An 18,802-nucleotide genomic window follows, 5' to 3' on the forward strand; every position below is an offset into this window, starting at 1 on the left:
CTGCCTAGCGGTGCACACCAACTTTTACACGGTAATATCTGAGTTTGCAAAAACATTTGGTGAACACATAGTAGATTTCGATACTTTGTGGCTATTGAGAAGTGTATTTAAAGTATGCCTTCCATGAAAATGCAAGGTTTGCATATCTTGGAGCCCCTGAATAAAAAATGCTTGTGAAAGGAATAAAAAAAATATTAAATTGTGCTCCTAAGCACTACTGGAGAAGCTTCTAAAGAGATTTGGAACCCTCAGCTTCCCCAAGATCCCACAGTGCCCTGTGATGTTACAAGCAGGAAGCCTCAGGGTGTAAGGCATTTTATTTTTTTAATGAAGAATAAGTAACTCCTGTATTGAATTGTATTGTAACTGTGTACTGACTGCCCTCGTGTTGTAAAGCACTGCGCAATTTTGTATTTGTATTTGTCCATCCAGTCCTGGGATTTACACAGCTCTGTCACATGGCACAGCACTGGCTGACAAGATAAAAAGCCTTAATTCTACTCTTTGGGGGTTATTTACGAAAGGCAAATCCGCTTTGCACTATAAGTGCAAACTACAAGTGCAAAGTGCACTTGAAATTGCACTGAAAGTGCACTTGGAAGCGCAGTCGCTGTAAATCTGAGGGATAGATCTGAAATGAGGGGAAGCGCTGCTGATTTTATCATCCAATCATGTGCAAGCTAAAATGCTGTTTTTTATTTCCCTCGGATCTACAGCGACTGCACTTCCAGTGCAATTTCAAGTGCAGTTTGCACTTGTAGTGCAAAGTGGATTTGCCTTTGGTAAATAACCCCCCCGTCTTATAGTGGACCCTCGTTCTCCTTTAAGACACACACGATTCTAACCTTATCCTCTCCCCATTTCCAGCTGATACTTGTTCCCACTCCCTCATTCCTCACCTAGGCGAGGATGAATTAGCCCTCGGTCTGCCCCCTCCCCTCTGCAGCCTCCTTGGATACATGTCACACATCCCAGCAGACTTCCGGACAGTCTCCCCCAGTCAGCGGATCTCATAGTAAGAGGATGGCTGTGAGTGACAAGGAAGTCACAGCTGGCTCTCAAATCCAATATCGTGGGGCAGTACTGAAAACAGATGTGAGGATTTTAGGTTGTTGGAATAAAGTGCTGGACCACTAGGGTTGGTAAGTACATGCTTTTAAAAGTCAGCAGCTACAGTACTTGTAAAGTTATAAAAAGAAAGCTTTTTCTGATCAGAGTTCAGCTTTAAACTAGCCACAACCAAGACAACTACTATTAGGAAAGATAATCTAAAGCTGGCCATAGGTCAGGGCTCGACAAATCACAGGTATCCGCTCTCCATGGCAAGTAAAAAAAGTGCCATTGCGCCAGGGCTTTTGTCAGCTGTCCGCACTTGCTTCCCATTTGCCGACTGCGCTATAGGAGAAAGATGGCTACAGTTGTGGGTGGACATCTATTGACATGTCCCCCAGGGTGCGCTCTGTGTTAGCTGTGTCCTTCGGATACAGCTGATCACAGATCAAGGCAAAGGACCAATTTACAGCAGCCCTTTACCATATGATCAGCTGAGTCCAATCACAGCGCTCATCAGTGCTGTCACAGCATGAGAAAAGGAAAGCTGATAACCAGCTATCCTATGAGGGGACATTTTACACTGATAATCAGGGCACTGATTATCAGTGCAGCCCCATCAGTGATCATCAATGCAGGATATCAGTGACTATCAGTGCAGCATATCAATGTCCATCAGTGCTGCCTCAACAGTGTCCATCATCAGTGCCCATCAGTGCAGCCTCATCAGCACACATCAGTGAAGAAGAAAAATTACTTATTTGCAAAATTTTATAAAAAAAAAAAAAAAAAAAAAAAACCCTTCATTTCTAACTTTTTGGTCTTTTTTCATTTGTTTAGCAAAAAAGAAAAAAAAAACCCAGTGATGATTAAATACCACCAAAAGAAAGCAATATTTGTGTGAAAAAAAAATGATAAAAATTTCATGAGTACAGTGTTACATGACTGCACAATTGTCTTTCAAAGTGTGAGAACGCTGAAAATTTGGCCCGGGCAGGAACAGGGTGAAAGTAGGTTGGCAAGTAGTTAAAAAAAAAAAACTGGCTCCTAACTTTTTTAGCTGGTTCCTAGATTTAAAGCAAATTTGTCAAGTCCTGTCATAGGTGGATAGAATTTCAAATGAAAATTCTTAGGAAAAGTCTTATGAAACTTTGCATGGAAATTTTCAGAACATTCAAATGTTGTTTGAAACATTTTGTTTGCTTTTAAAGTATAACCAAAGGCAAAACTTTTTTTATTTTATTTTGGATAGATTGGAAATTGGATTAGAACATCTGTCTGGTTTTTATTGCTGTCTGTGTCCCATTAGGCTGGGTTCACACTATTGCGAATTGGATACATTTTCCCCGCATCCAATTCGCATTTTAGGAGATTGTGACCAGCTCCCTATGGAGCCAGCTCACACATCTCTGGAGCAAATTGCACAGGAGTCCTGTGCGTCTTCTGGTCCATTTCAGGTCCAAATTCAGGCTGAAATCGGGCCTGAAACGGTGAACAGGGGTGCACAGGACCCCCTGCTGTGAGCCAGAGCATGCTGCGGTGTGAAGCCTAAAGGAGATTCACTCTCTCTATTTGTCCTGTTAACCATTATCACTGAAAGTAAAAGAAAAACACAAATTTTAACTTGTCCCCAGAAAAGTAATAGAGGCAAAATCTTCCAATGGTGACACTAGTTCTGGTAACCTTGGGGTTCCCAAGGGATTCCCTTGATTTGCAGAGATTTCCTCATTTCCTGTTTTGGCTCGGGGACAGGAAGTGAAAGCTCCTCTCCCCAATGAGACACAGATGGCAAAAAAACTCCCCTTTACTATCCAAAATGAAGAAAAAAAAAAAAAAAGTTTCCTTATAGTTCTACTTTAACATTCGATTTGGAATGAATAAACTTTCAAAACAAAAACCACATACACTATTGGAAATTTGTTTGTTCCTTCCAGTTTTCTTATCACTGCAGTAGAAAGCAAACGTCGATTTGACCCCACAAATGTTTGGAAAAATGAACAAACTTTCTCATACCATCCTTTTCCTACGAATTTCCATTCCAAATTCTATCCATCTATGGCCAGCCTAAGTATTATAAGGTCTACACCTGAAAACACATCTCACACAGAAAGGAACATTCACATGCTAAATAAAAATGTATTCTATAAAACTATTGCAAAAACAAATACTTTATTTCACAAGGCATCATTTAAAACCATTTAAAAAATTGCAGTACCCTGCATTCAACCTAAGAGCCCTTTCACACTGGGGCCACCCCGTGCTATCGCGGTAAAGCGCTGCTCGTTTCCGCTGCGCTTTACCACTGTTTAAGCGGCACTTTCGTGCCGCTTTTTAGCCGCTAGCGGGGGGCTTTTAACCCCAAAGAAAAGGTTAAAATCTCCCATGTTGCAGTGCTTTGGAAGCACTTTTCAGGCACTTCGGAAGTGCCGCCCATTCATTGCAATGGGCAGGGGCGCCGCCCCAAAGATGCTGCCTGAAAATGACCTCAGTGTGAAAGTGTCCAGTATTGTAAAATCAGTTCCTTTATTGTACAATACTGGATACCCACTCAATCTATTTCTATACAGACAGTCCCTGTAAAGGACTGTCTGTACACTGTAAATATTGGGACTTGGATGCTATGCAGTATTGTTTGATTGTTTGTTGGTTTTATGTCATTGGTGTGTTGTTATTATTATGTTACATGTATTAATAAAGTATATGTAAACTCCAACAATGAACTTCTCTTGTTTGAGTCTGTTAAATCTACTTTAGTATGGCTGTCAAAAAACAAAGAAAAAAAATCCAGCGCTGTCCTGTGCACTCTGCAGGCTTTGTAGTCTACAAAACACCTCCCTCCCATGTTATAGATTATGTAAATAAGAATAAGGGTAGATAGTCAGTAGTCTGTCCTAGAGGGCAATAAAAACATGTGTTTGAGCTGCATTTTTCCCACCTCCCCAACTGTTTCCCCTAAGCAGCAAAAGTAGCCGTATGGGGGTACGCACAGGCCACAATATTTTGTATCAAGAAGCGCCAAAAATTATCCCCACAGTTGCGTTCAGCGGGCCCATTGAATCGATAGTGCGGACTTGTAGGGGTTAAAAGAGGTGGTGAGAAGGTGACATAACTCCTTGTCACTGCCAGTCAAGCACCCTCTAAAAAGCAATCCAACATGGATTGCTCTTCAGAGGACCAATACAAGTGGCAACAAGCCCTAAGGGCTGTACATACGGGCGGCTACAGGGGAAGTGAAAAAAAAAACAGGCGACTTAGCTGCAGATTTACCTCCCCTCGACTTCCCCCCCCTTAAGCTGCAATGATAACGTGGATGGGGTTCTACACATGCTACAGCTGTGATGCTTTAATTCATGGGCACTAACAATACATTGGCACCTGCATGCAGATTACAAGGGCAGTGCGTGTGGAGCGCACCTTTTCCGCACCGTGTTTTGATGTGAACCAGTCCTCACATGACACCTCTCACCTGACATCAGCAAGCTTTAGCCCTTTGTCAGTTAATTCTGGGTCACAGGAAAGCACAAGTAAGTGTACTCCTGTGACCAATAGGAGTGGCAATACTTCTTTTTTAGATCTCATGCACACTGGGCATCAAAAATGCCCTTTTTAAGGGCATGTGACGGTATTATTTTCAGCCACCAACCACCCCTCCGTGTTCAATCAGCGCGTTAAGCATTGAGTGTTCATTCATTTCAATAGTCAGAAAAAATGAATATTTAGCCAATGGAATGAATGAATACTCAGGTGCTTGACGCGCTCAAGCGCATTACCAAAAACGCTGCTTTAGTCGAGTTTTGGCGCTGTTTTCTCCTGCCAGGAGAAAGGCTTTAAAAAGAGCTGAGCAAACGCCCAGTGTGCATGAGGCCTTAAAAAACAAGCCCTGCGAGTTTCTAATGACATTACACGATGTCTTGTGAAATAAAGTGTTTGTATGCAAATGTTACAAAAAGAAACAATCTATTTTGTTTGGAATCCATCCTGTGAGGGATGTGTTAGGTGGAGACCTGATATTACTCGACTCGGTTCACATTACTGCATTGCGATTTTTGAGGCGATTTGCAGTGCAATTATGTAGTGCAACTTTGATGCGACTTTGGTTGCATTTCAGATGTGGTCTGCATATTCTAAGGGCCCCCTTCTGTCCGCTGATCCCCTCCTGATTAGAGCAAAGCAGGTGAATGACAGGTCTGTATCTGCTCAGTTTAAGTGGAGCAGACACGGACAGAGCCCATTCTGTAGTCCTCCTCCATTTCATTTAGCTGGCCTGATCGGAATGGAGGTAAACGGTTGTCAAAGGACATAAGTCTGTTACACCCACCTGTCCATAGGAATGCATGGACCTTCCAATCAGGTCTGCCTGAAAAACTTACAGGCGGACCTGGTCAGATTATCCGTGTGTAAGGGGCCTAAATCGCACAAAAGTAGCACAAGACCCTTTCCCAAATTGCATGGCAGCTGCGCTACATTGATGTGAACAGGTACCATTGGAAGCAATTTTATTTTCATTGTCATGCGATTCAGTGACACCAGGCCTGGACTGGGTTCAACAAATAGGCCCAGGCATTTTAGAGTGAGCAGCCAGTGTTTCCAGGGACCGGGTAGGGGGCGAGCGTTCATGGGGGAGGTTGGTGATAGGATATTCATGGAGTCAGTCCTCCGTACTGTAATGTAAAGGGGCACTGTGATATGAAGGGGACTGGACTGTAACGGGGCACTGTGATATGAAGGGGACTGGACTGTAACGGGGCACTGTGATATGAAGGGGACTGGACTGTAACGGGGCACTGTGATATGAAGGGGGCTGGACTGTAACGGGGCACTGTGATATGAAGGGGACTGGACTGTAAAGGGGCACTGTGATATGAAGGGGACTGGACTAAAAAGGGGCACTGTGATATGAAGGGGACTGGACTGTAACGGGGCACTGTGATATGAAGGGGACTGGACTGTAAAGGGGCACTGTGATATGAAGGGGACTGGACTAAAAAGGGGCACTGTGATATGAAGGGGACTGGACTGAAAAGGGGCACTGTGATATGAAGGGGACTGTAATGTAAAGGGGCACTGTGATATGAAGGGGACTGGACTGTAAAAGGGCACTGTAATGATTATAGTTCCCCTTTACGGTTCAGTCTCCTTTATATTACAGTGCAGTCACCTTTATATCACAATGGCCCTTTACATTAAAGTGTCCCTAGCAATCACAGTACCCCTTGCAATCAGCCCCCCCCCTTTTTCTGTCTAATCACAGTGCCCCTTGTGCCCCTTTTACTCTGTGCCTCCCCTGAACAGTCCTACCTATGGCAGGACCTCTCCAGGGTCACCCCACTGATGATGTCATCCTATCAGCAGGACAGGGGGTGGGAGGAGCTCATAATAACAAGTGGATGATCACCCACTTGTTAATATGAAAAGACTCCTGCTCTCTGTGCAGATCTCCAGCTCCTCCCACCCCCTGCTCTGCTGATAGGATAACATCGTTGGCGCGAGAGAAGATTCAGGCATGGACTTATAGCAGGGGGTTAGCAGCGACTGCAGTCTGTGTTAGCCCTGCTCAGACCCTGGTCGCCCCTTACCTCCCACCGTGCGGCCCAGCCAACAGGCTGCTTTGGTTAGGACATGCAACCCTGAGGCCGCGGCCCATCGGGTAAACCCCCGGTGTGCCCTGTGGCCAATCCAGGCCTGAGTGCTACCCAAGTCACATCTAAAATCGCATCTGTGTGAACCAGGCCTTAGACCTCATGCACACTTGAGCTCAAAAATGCTGCTTTTACAGATGTTTGGGCTTTTTTGTTCCTTGCCTCTAAACGCCCCTTCATGTTATCCTATGTGCCCATGCACAATATAGGTGTTTACAGAAGTTTCCCGGGCAGGGGTGTTTAGAGGCAGAAAAAAAACACGCCAAGTCACGTTTAGCCCCTGTTCTGTTTAAAGAAGTAGCAAGCCGCAATGAAACTGGAGATGGAAATCTCACTGATCTGCGGCTTTGAAATAGCGTGATTTCAAAGCCACACCAGTGTGAACTAGGGCTAAGGATAGGAGTTTTTGAGCATGAAGAAATGCTTAAAAAATGCACGTTAATACATTCTAATGGCCAGAATATATTAACATTCTGGCCAATAGAATGCAATAACACCAGGTGTGAACGCACATGGAGAAATGTGGCTTTTTACTGCGTTTTTCTGCTGCTAAACTCCTGTAACATAGCTCCCAACTGTCCCTGATTTGGAGGGACTGTCCCTGATTTAGAGCAATGTCCCTCATTCCTCCTCATTTGTCCCTCATTTTGGTCTGATCTATATAGTTTTATATAAAATCTACTTTTTATCTTTCAAAAAGTGTTTCCCAGTGCTAAACTTTTCATCCAAATTCTAAATTGCTGCATTTTTCAATTTTAAAAGTCAATATAAAGGAATAGTAGTGGTAAAAAAGCACTTGTGGGTTTAATTAACCTTTTTTTTGTTATTTCCCCTTTAAGGGGGCGTGTCCTATGCCTACATACGTTTGCTAGTAGGTGTCCCTCATTCCCACCTCAAAATGTTGGGAGGTATGATGTAAGTGTCCTAGAGAAGAATACAGGGGGAGACTTGATAGTACTTACTTCATACCCTCAGAAAGGATACCTTAGTATTAATGGGAAGATAAAGTTGTTATGAAAGCTTCCCTCCATTCCCTCTATCCGTCCCGCAGAGCCCGGCACATTATATCGGACAGATGTACACAGTGTACATAGTACAGTATAGGAGAAGTTCTCTTCTCTCAGACAGACACATTGTACCCGGACAGATGTACACAGTGTACATAGTACAGTATAGGAGAAGTTCTCTTCTCTCAGACAGACACATTGTACCCGGACAGATGTACATAGTACAGTATAGGAGAAGTTCTCTTCTCTCAGACAGACACATTGTACCCGGACAGATGTACACAGTGTACATAGTACAGTATAGGAGAAGTTCTCTTCTCTCAGGCAGACACATTGTACCCGGACAGATGTACATAGTACAGTATAGGAGAAGTTCTCTTCTCTCAGGCAGACACATTGTACCCGGACAGATGTACACAGTGTACATAGTACAGTATAGGAGAAGTTCTCTTCTCTCAGACAGACACATTGTACCCGGACAGATGTACACAGTGTACATAGTACAGTATAGGAGAAGTTCTCTTCTCTCAGAGAGACACATTGTACCCGGACAGATGTACACAGTGTACATAGTACAGTATAGGAGAAGTTCTCTTCTCTCAGAGAGACACATTGTACCCGGACAGATGTACACAGTGTACATAGTACAGTATAGGAGAAGTTCTCTTCTCTCAGACAGACACATTGTACCCGGACAGATGTACATAGTACAGTATAGGAGAAGTTCTCTTCTCTCAGACAGACACATTGTACCCGGACAGATGTACACAGTGTACATAGTACAGTATAGGAGAAGTTCTCTTCTCTTAGACAGACACATTGTACCCGGACAGATGTACACAGTGTACATAGTACAGTATAGGAGAAGTTCTCTTCTCTCAGACAGACACATTGTACCCGGACAGATGTACATAGTACAGTATAGGAGAAGTTATCTTCTCTCAGACAGACACATTGTACCCGGACAGATGTACATAGTACAGTATAGGAGAAGTTCTCTTCTCTCAGGCAGACACATTGTACCCGGACAGATGTACACAGTGTACATAGTACAGTATAGGGGAAGTTCTCTTCTCTTAGACAGACACATTGTACCCGGACAGATGTACACAGTGTACATAGTACAGTATAGGAGAAGTTCTCTTCTCTCAGACAGACACATTGTACCCGGACAGATGTACACAGTGTACATAGTACAGTATAGGAGAAGTTCTCTTCTCTCAGACAGACACATTGTACCCGGACAGATGTACACAGTGTACATAGTACAGTATAGGAGAAGTTCTCTTCTCTCAGAGAGACACATTGTACCCGGACAGATGTACACAGTGTACATAGTACAGTATAGGAGAAGTTCTCTTCTCTCAGACAGACACATTGTACCCGGACAGATGTACATAGTACAGTATAGGAGAAGTTCTCTTCTCTCAGGCAGACACATTGTACCCGGACAGATGTACACAGTGTACATAGTACAGTATAGGGGAAGTTCTCTTCTCTTAGACAGACACATTGTACCCGGACAGATGTACACAGTGTACATAGTACAGTATAGGAGAAGTTCTCTTCTCTCAGACAGACACATTGTACCCGGACAGATGTACACAGTGTACATAGTACAGTATAGGAGAAGTTCTCTTCTCTCAGACAGACACATTGTACCCGGACAGATGTACACAGTGTACATAGTACAGTATAGGAGAAGTTCTCTTCTCTCAGACAGACACATTGTACCCGGACTGATGTACACAGTGTACATAGTACAGTATAGGAGAAGTTCTCTTCTCTCAGACAGACACATTGTACCCGGACAGATGTACACAGTGTACATAGTACAGTATAGGAGAAGTTCTCTTCTCTCAGACAGACACATTGTACCCGGACAGATGTACACAGTGTACATAGTACAGTATAGGAGAAGTTCTCTTCTCTCAGGCAGACACATTGTACCCGGACAGATGTACATAGTACAGTATAGGAGAAGTTCTCTTCTCTCAGGCAGACACATTGTACCCGGACAGATGTACACAGTGTACATAGTACAGTATAGGAGAAGTTCTCTTCTCTCAGACAGACACATTGTACCCGGACAGATGTACACAGTGTACATAGTACAGTATAGGAGAAGTTCTCTTCTCTCAGAGAGACACATTGTACCCGGACAGATGTACACAGTGTACATAGTACAGTATAGGAGAAGTTCTCTTCTCTCAGAGAGACACATTGTACCCGGACAGATGTACACAGTGTACATAGTACAGTATAGGAGAAGTTCTCTTCTCTCAGACAGACACATTGTACCCGGACAGATGTACACAGTGTACATAGTACAGTATAGGGGAAGTTCTCTTCTCTCAGACAGACACATTGTACCCGGACAGATGTACACAGTGTACATAGTACAGTATAGGAGAAGTTCTCTTCTCTTAGACAGACACATTGTACCCGGACAGATGTACACAGTGTACATAGTACAGTATAGGAGAAGTTCTCTTCTCTCAGAGAGACACATTGTACCCGGACAGATGTACACAGTGTACATAGTACAGTATAGGAGAAGTTCTCTTCTCTCAGACAGACACATTGTACCCGGACAGATGTACATAGTACAGTATAGGAGAAGTTCTCTTCTCTCAGGCAGACACATTGTACCCGGACAGATGTACACAGTGTACATAGTACAGTATAGGGGAAGTTCTCTTCTCTTAGACAGACACATTGTACCCGGACAGATGTACACAGTGTACATAGTACAGTATAGGAGAAGTTCTCTTCTCTCAGACAGACACATTGTACCCGGACAGATGTACACAGTGTACATAGTACAGTATAGGAGAAGTTCTCTTCTCTCAGACAGACACATTGTACCCGGACAGATGTACATAGTACAGTATAGGAGAAGTTCTCTTCTCTCAGACAGACACATTGTACCCGGACAGATGTACACAGTGTACATAGTACAGTATAGGAGAAGTTCTCTTCTCTCAGACAGACACATTGTACCCGGACAGATGTACACAGTGTACATAGTACAGTATAGGAGAAGTTCTCTTCTCTCAGACAGACACATTGTACCCAGACAGATGTACACAGTGTACATAGTACAGTATAGGAGAAGTTCTCTTCTCTCAGACAGACACATTGTACCCGGACAGATGTACACAGTGTACATAGTACAGTATAGGAGAAGTTCTCTTCTCTCAGGCAGACACATTGTACCCGGACAGATGTACATAGTACAGTATAGGAGAAGTTCTCTTCTCTCAGGCAGACACATTGTACCCGGACAGATGTACACAGTGTACATAGTACAGTATAGGGGAAGTTCTCTTCTCTCAGACAGACACATTGTACCCGGACAGATGTACACAGTGTACATAGTACAGTATAGGAGAAGTTCTCTTCTCTCAGGCAGACACATTGTACCCGGACAGATGTACATAGTACAGTATAGGAGAAGTTCTCTTCTCTCAGGCAGACACATTGTACCCGGACAGATGTACACAGTGTACATAGTACAGTATAGGAGAAGTTCTCTTCTCTTAGACAGACACATTGTACCCGGACAGATGTACACAGTGTACATAGTACAGTATAGGAGAAGTTCTCTTCTCTCAGACAGACACATTGTACCCGGACAGATGTACACAGTGTACATAGTACAGTATAGGAGAAGTTCTCTTCTCTCAGACAGACACATTGTACCCAGACAGATGTACACAGTGTACATAGTACAGTATAGGAGAAGTTCTCTTCTCTCAGACAGACACATTGTACCCGGACAGATGTACACAGTGTACATAGTACAGTATAGGAGAAGTTCTCTTCTCTCAGGCAGACAACATAGTACAGTATAGGAGAAGTTCTCTTCTCTCAGGCAGACACATTGTACCCGGACAGATGTACACAGTGTACATAGTACAGTATAGGGAAGTTCCTCTTCTCTCAGACAGACACATTGTACCCGGACAGATGTACACAGTGTACATAGTACAGTATTAGGAGAAGTTCTCTTCTCTCAGGACAGACACATTGTACCCGGACAGATGTACATAGTACAGTATAGGAGAAGTTCTCTTCTCTCAGGCAGACACATTGTACCCGGACAGATGTACACAGTGTACATAGTACAGTATAGGGAGAAGTTCTCTTCTCTCAGACAGACACATTGTACCCGGACAGATGTACACAGTGTACATAGTACAGTATAGGAGAAGTTCTCTTCTCTCAGACAGACACATTGTACCCGGACAGATGTACACATGTAGTACAGTATAGGAGAAGTTCTCTTCTCTCAGGACAGACACATTGTACCCGGACAGATGTACACAGTGTACATAGTACAGTATAGGAGAAGTTCTCTTCTCTCAGGACAGACACATTGTACCCGGACAGATGTACACAGTGTACATAGTACAGTATAGGAGAAGTTCTCTTCTCTCAGACAGACACATTGTACCCGGACAGATGTACAGTAAGTACAGTATAGGAGAAGTTCTCTTCTCTCAGGACAGACACATTGTACCCGGACAGATGTACACAGTGTACATAGTACAGTATAGGAGAAGTTCTCTTCTCTCAGACAGACACATTGTACCCGGACAGATGTACACAGTGTACATAGTACAGTATAGGAGAAGTTCTCTTCTCTCAGACAGACACATTGTACCCGGACAGATGTACACAGTGTACATAGTACAGTATAGGAGAAGTTCTCTTCTCTCAGACAGACACATTGTACCCGACAGATGTACACAGTGTACATAGTACAGTATAGGAGAAGTTCTCTTCTCTCAGACAGACACATTGTACCCGGACAGATGTACACAGTGTACATAGTACAGTATAGGAGAAGTTCTCTTCTCTCAGACAGACACATTGTACCCGGACAGATGTACACAGTGTACATAGTACAGTATAGGAGAAGTTCTCTTCTCTCAGACAGACACATTGTACCCGGACAGATGTACACAGTGTACATAGTACAGTATAGGAGAAGTTCTCTTCTCTCAGGCAGACACATTGTACCCGGACAGATGTACACAGTGTACATAGTACAGTATAGGAGAAGTTCTCTTCTCTCAGGACAGACACATTGTACCCGGACTGATGTACACAGTGTACATAGTACAGTATAGGAGAAGTTCTCTTCTCTCAGACAGACACATTGTACCCGGACAGATGTACACAGTGTACATAGTACAGTATAGGAGAAGTTCTCTTCTCTCAGACAGACACATTGTACCCGGACAGATGTACACAGTGTACATAGTACAGTATAGGAGAAGTTCTCTTCTCTCAGACAGACACATTGTACCCGGACAGATGTACACAGTGTACATAGTACAGTATAGGAGAAGTTCTCTTCTCTCAGGCAGACACATTGTACCCGGACAGATGTACATAGTACAGTATAGGAGAAGTTCTCTTCTCTCAGGCAGACACATTGTACCCGGACAGATGTACACAGTGTACATAGTACAGTATAGGAGAAGTTCTCTTCTCTCAGACAGACACATTGTACCCGGACAGATGTACACAGTGTACATAGTACAGTATAGGAGAAGTTCTCTTCTCTCAGAGAGACACATTGTACCCGGACAGATGTACACAGTGTACATAGTACAGTATAGGAGAAGTTCTCTTCTCTCAGAGAGACACATTGTACCCGGACAGATGTACACAGTGTACATAGTACAGTATAGGAGAAGTTCTCTTCTCTCAGACAGACACATTGTACCCGGACAGATGTACACAGTGTACATAGTACAGTATAGGGGAAGTTCTCTTCTCTCAGACAGACACATTGTACCCGGACAGATGTACACAGTGTACATAGTACAGTATAGGAGAAGTTCTCTTCTCTTAGACAGACACATTGTACCCGGACAGATGTACACAGTGTACATAGTACAGTATAGGAGAAGTTCTCTTCTCTCAGAGAGACACATTGTACCCGGACAGATGTACACAGTGTACATAGTACAGTATAGGAGAAGTTCTCTTCTCTCAGACAGACACATTGTACCCGGACAGATGTACATAGTACAGTATAGGAGAAGTTCTCTTCTCTCAGGCAGACACATTGTACCCGGACAGATGTACACAGTGTACATAGTACAGTATAGGGGAAGTTCTCTTCTCTTAGACAGACACATTGTACCCGGACAGATGTACACAGTGTACATAGTACAGTATAGGAGAAGTTCTCTTCTCTCAGACAGACACATTGTACCCGGACAGATGTACATAGTACAGTATAGGAGAAGTTCTCTTCTCTCAGACAGACACATTGTACCCGGACAGATGTACACAGTGTACATAGTACAGTATAGGAGAAGTTCTCTTCTCTCAGACAGACACATTGTACCCGGACAGATGTACACAGTGTACATAGTACAGTATAGGAGAAGTTCTCTTCTCTCAGACAGACACATTGTACCCAGACAGATGTACACAGTGTACATAGTACAGTATAGGAGAAGTTCTCTTCTCTCAGACAGACACATTGTACCCGGACAGATGTACACAGTGTACATAGTACAGTATAGGAGAAGTTCTCTTCTCTCAGGCAGACACATTGTACCCGGACAGATGTACATAGTACAGTATAGGAGAAGTTCTCTTCTCTCAGGCAGACACATTGTACCCGGACAGATGTACACAGTGTACATAGTACAGTATAGGGAAGTTCTCTTCTCTCAGACAGACACATTGTACCCGGACAGATGTACACAGTGTACATAGTACAGTATAGGAGAAGTTCTCTTCTCTCAGGCAGACACATTGTACCCGGACAGATGTACATAGTACAGTATAGGAGAAGTTCTCTTCTCTCAGGCAGACACATTGTACCCGGACAGATGTACACAGTGTACATAGTACAGTATAGGAGAAGTTCTCTTCTCTTAGACAGACACATTGTACCCGGACAGATGTACACAGTGTACATAGTACAGTATAGGAGAAGTTCTCTTCTCTCAGACAGACACATTGTACCCGGACAGATGTACACAGTGTACATAGTACAGTATAGGAGAAGTTCTCTTCTCTCAGACAGACACATTGTACCCAGACAGATGTACACAGTGTACATAGTACAGTATAGGAGAAGTTCTCTTCTCTCAGACAGACACATTGTACCCGGACAGATGTACACAGTGTACATAGTACAGTATAGGAGAAGTTCTCTTCTCTCAGGCAGACACATTGTACCCGGACAGATGTACATAGTACAGTATAGGAGAAGTTCTCTTCTCTCAGGCAGACACATTGTACCCGGACAGATGTACACAGTGTACATAGTACAGTATAGGGAAGTTCTCTTCTCTCAGACAGACACATTGTACCCGGACAGATGTACACAGTGTACATAGTACAGTATAGGAGAAGTTCTCTTCTCTCAGGCAGACACATTGTACCCGGACAGATGTACATAGTACAGTATAGGAGAAGTTCTCTTCTCTCAGGCAGACACATTGTACCCGGACAGATGTACACAGTGTACATAGTACAGTATAGGGGAAGTTCTCTTCTCTTAGACAGACACATTGTACCCGGACAGATGTACACAGTGTACATAGTACAGTATAGGAGAAGTTCTCTTCTCTCAGACAGACACATTGTACCCGGACAGATGTACATAGTACAGTATAGGAGAAGTTCTCTTCTCTCAGACAGACACATTGTACCCGGACAGATGTACACAGTGTACATAGTACAGTATAGGAGAAGTTCTCTTCTCTCAGACAGACACATTGTACCCGGACAGATGTACACAGTGTACATAGTACAGTATAGGAGAAGTTCTCTTCTCTCAGACAGACACATTGTACCCGGACAGATGTACATAGTACAGTATAGGAGAAGTTCTCTTCTCTCAGACAGACACATTGTACCCGGACAGATGTACACAGTGTACATAGTACAGTATAGGAGAAGTTCTCTTCTCTCAGACAGACACATTGTACCCAGACAGATGTACACAGTGTACATAGTACAGTATAGGAGAAGTTCTCTTCTCTCAGACAGACACATTGTACCCGGACAGATGTACACAGTGTACATAGTACAGTATAGGAGAAGTTCTCTTCTCTCAGGCAGACACATTGTACCCGGACAGATGTACATAGTACAGTATAGGAGAAGTTCTCTTCTCTCAGGCAGACACATTGTACCCGGACAGATGTACACAGTGTACATAGTACAGTATAGGGGAAGTTCTCTTCTCTTAGACAGACACATTGTACCCGGACAGATGTACACAGTGTACATAGTACAGTATAGGAGAAGTTCTCTTCTCTCAGACAGACACATTGTACCCGGACAGATGTACACAGTGTACATAGTACAGTATAGGAGAAGTTCTCTTCTCTCAGACAGACACATTGTACCCGGACAGATGTACACAGTGTACATAGTACAGTATAGGAGAAGTTCTCTTCTCTCAGACAGACACATTGTACCCGGACAGATGTACACAGTGTACATAGTACAGTATAGGAGAAGTTCTCTTCTCTCAGACAGACACATTGTACCCGGACAGATGTACACAGTGTACATAGTACAGTATAGGAGAAGTTCTCTTCTCTCAGACAGACACATTGTACCCGGACAGATGTACATAGTACAGTATAGGAGAAGTTCTCTTCTCTCAGAGAGACACATTGTACCCGGACAGATGTACACAGTGTACATAGTACAGTATAGGAGAAGTTCTCTTCTCTCAGACAGACACATTGTACCCGGACAGATGTACACAGTGTACATAGTACAGTATAGGAGAAGTTCTCTTCTCTCAGACAGACACATTGTACCCGGACAGATGTACACAGTGTACATAGTACAGTATAGGGGAAGTTCTCTTCTCTCAGACAGACACATTGTACCCGGACAGATGTACACAGTGTACATAGTACAGTATAGGAGAAGTTCTCTTCTCTCAGACAGACACATTGTACCCGGACAGATGTACACAGTGTACATAGTACAGTATAGGAGAAGTTCTCTTCTCTCAGACAGACACATTGTACCCGGACAGATGTACACAGTGTACATAGTACAGTATAGGAGAAGTTCTCTTCTCTCAGACAGACACATTGTACCCGGACAGATGTACACAGTGTACATAGTACAGTATAGGAGAAGTTCTCATTACTAGGTGTCACGTGACCGCACTCCGGCTACACGGCAGTTTAATGAAAGAGAAGTTTTGTAGTGAAGTTGGTGAGTGAGCTGGAGACGAGCAGAGGCGGCGAGTTATCAGCTCAGTGAAGGAATGACATGGCATGCCATTAGATAAGAACTCTCTCTCACACATACACACACACATACACACACTCACACACACACAAGACACCGTTACAACCCCTCAGCTTTACCTCACTTCAATCTTCTTTTCTCGTTTTCTATCCTTATTTTCATCATTTCCGGAGACTTCAAATCGTCCCACTCTGGCAGCCAGCCGACCGCCCTACAACAGACAAAGGAGGAGGCTTCGGGGTGCCGCCCCCTCCTGGTCCTTCAGTCAGGAAAGTTCAGTGCGAGGAGGAAAGTTATCAGCAGAGTGCTATAGACGGACTGTGTGTGCGGGAGGAGGAGGCAAGGAGTGAATAGAAGCTCCTCTGACTGACTCCTCGCCTACATACACACCACTAATGAGCCTGTAAACTCAGGGTGTACCCTGCACAGCAGCTTTCTACCTCATCCTCCTAATACTCCACACCCATCCTGTCTGTCCACTATAATATTCACTCAGGGTTCTGTCCGTCCACTATAATAGTCACTCAGGGTTCTGTCCGTCCACTATAACATTCACTCAGGGTTCTGCCCGTCTACTATAACATTCACTCAGGGTTCTGTCCGCCCACTATAATGTTCACTCAGGGATCTGTCCGTCCACTATAACATTCACTCAGGGACCTGTCCGTCCACTATAACATTCACTCAGGGTTCTGTCCGCCCACTATAATATTCACTCAGGGATCTGTCCGTCCACTATAACATTCACTCAGGGTTCTGTCCGTCCACTATAATATTCACTCAGGGATCTGTCCGTCCATTATAACATTCACTCAGGGTTCTGTCCGTCCACTATAACATTCACTCAGGGTTCTGTACATCCACTATAATATTCACTCAGGGATCTGTCCGTCCATTATAACATTAACTCAGGGTTCTGTCCGTCCACTATAACATTCACTCAGGGTTCTGTCCGTCCACTATAACATTCACTCAGGGTTCTGTCCGTCCACTATAACATTCACTCAGGGTTCTGTCCGTCCACTATAACATTCACTCAGGGTTTTGCCCGTCCACTATAACATTCACTCAGGGTTCTGTCCGCCCACTATAACATTCACTCAGGGTTCTGTCCGCCCACTATAACATTCACTCAGGGTTCCGTCTGCCCACCATAACATTCACTCAGAGTTCTGTCCGTCCACTATAACATTCACTCAGGGTTCTGTCCGTCCACTATAACATTCACTCAGGGTTCTGTCCGTCCACTATAACATTCACTCAGGGTTCTGCCCGTCTACTATAACATTCACTCAGGGGTCTGTCCGCCCACTATAACATTCACTCAGGGTTCTGCCCGTCTACTATAACATTTACTCAGGGTTCTGTCCGTCCACTATAACATTCACTCAGGGTTCTGCCCATCCACTATAACATTCACTCAGGGTTCTGTCCGTCCACTATAACATTCACTCAGGGTTCTGTCCGCCCACTATAACATTCACTCAGGGTTCTGTCCGTCCACTATAACATTCACTCAGGGTTCTGTCCGTCCACTATAATATTCACTCAGGGTTCTGCCCGTCTACTATAACATTCACTCAGGGTTCTGTCCGCCCACTATAACATTCACTCAGGGTTCTGCCCGTCTACTATAACATTCACTCAGGGTTCTGTCCGTCCACTATAACATTCACTCAGGGTTCTGTCCGTCCACTATAACATTCACTCAGGGTTCTGTCCGTCCACTATAACATTCACTCAGGGTTCTGTCCATCTACTATAACATTCACTCAGGGTTCTGTCCGTCCACTATAACATTCACTCAGGGTTCTGTCCGTCCACTATAACATTCACTCAGGGTTC

General features: G+C 44.0%; 1 protein-coding gene across 4 annotated transcripts in view; it reads right to left on the bottom strand.

The window, feature by feature from the left end:
- MDFIC (MyoD family inhibitor domain containing) overlaps positions 1 to 18,802 on the bottom strand; it is a 280,871-nt gene that overhangs the window by 231,304 nt on the left and 30,765 nt on the right. Inside the window, exon 1 of one of the 4 annotated variants that reach the window (XM_073619853.1) lies at positions 17,077 to 17,338. The exons of 2 other annotated variants lie outside the window; for them this stretch is intronic. The gene's annotated coding sequence lies outside the window, so the exon portion shown is untranslated. Of the gene's footprint in view, positions 1 to 17,076; positions 17,343 to 18,802 lie in introns of those variants that run through there. One more of the 4 variants, XM_073619850.1, reaches the window with a different exon arrangement.

The sequence above is a fragment of the Aquarana catesbeiana genome, linkage group LG03, assembly GCF_042186555.1.
Source record: "Aquarana catesbeiana isolate 2022-GZ linkage group LG03, ASM4218655v1, whole genome shotgun sequence".
NCBI classification, from domain to species: domain Eukaryota; kingdom Metazoa; phylum Chordata; class Amphibia; order Anura; family Ranidae; genus Aquarana; species Aquarana catesbeiana.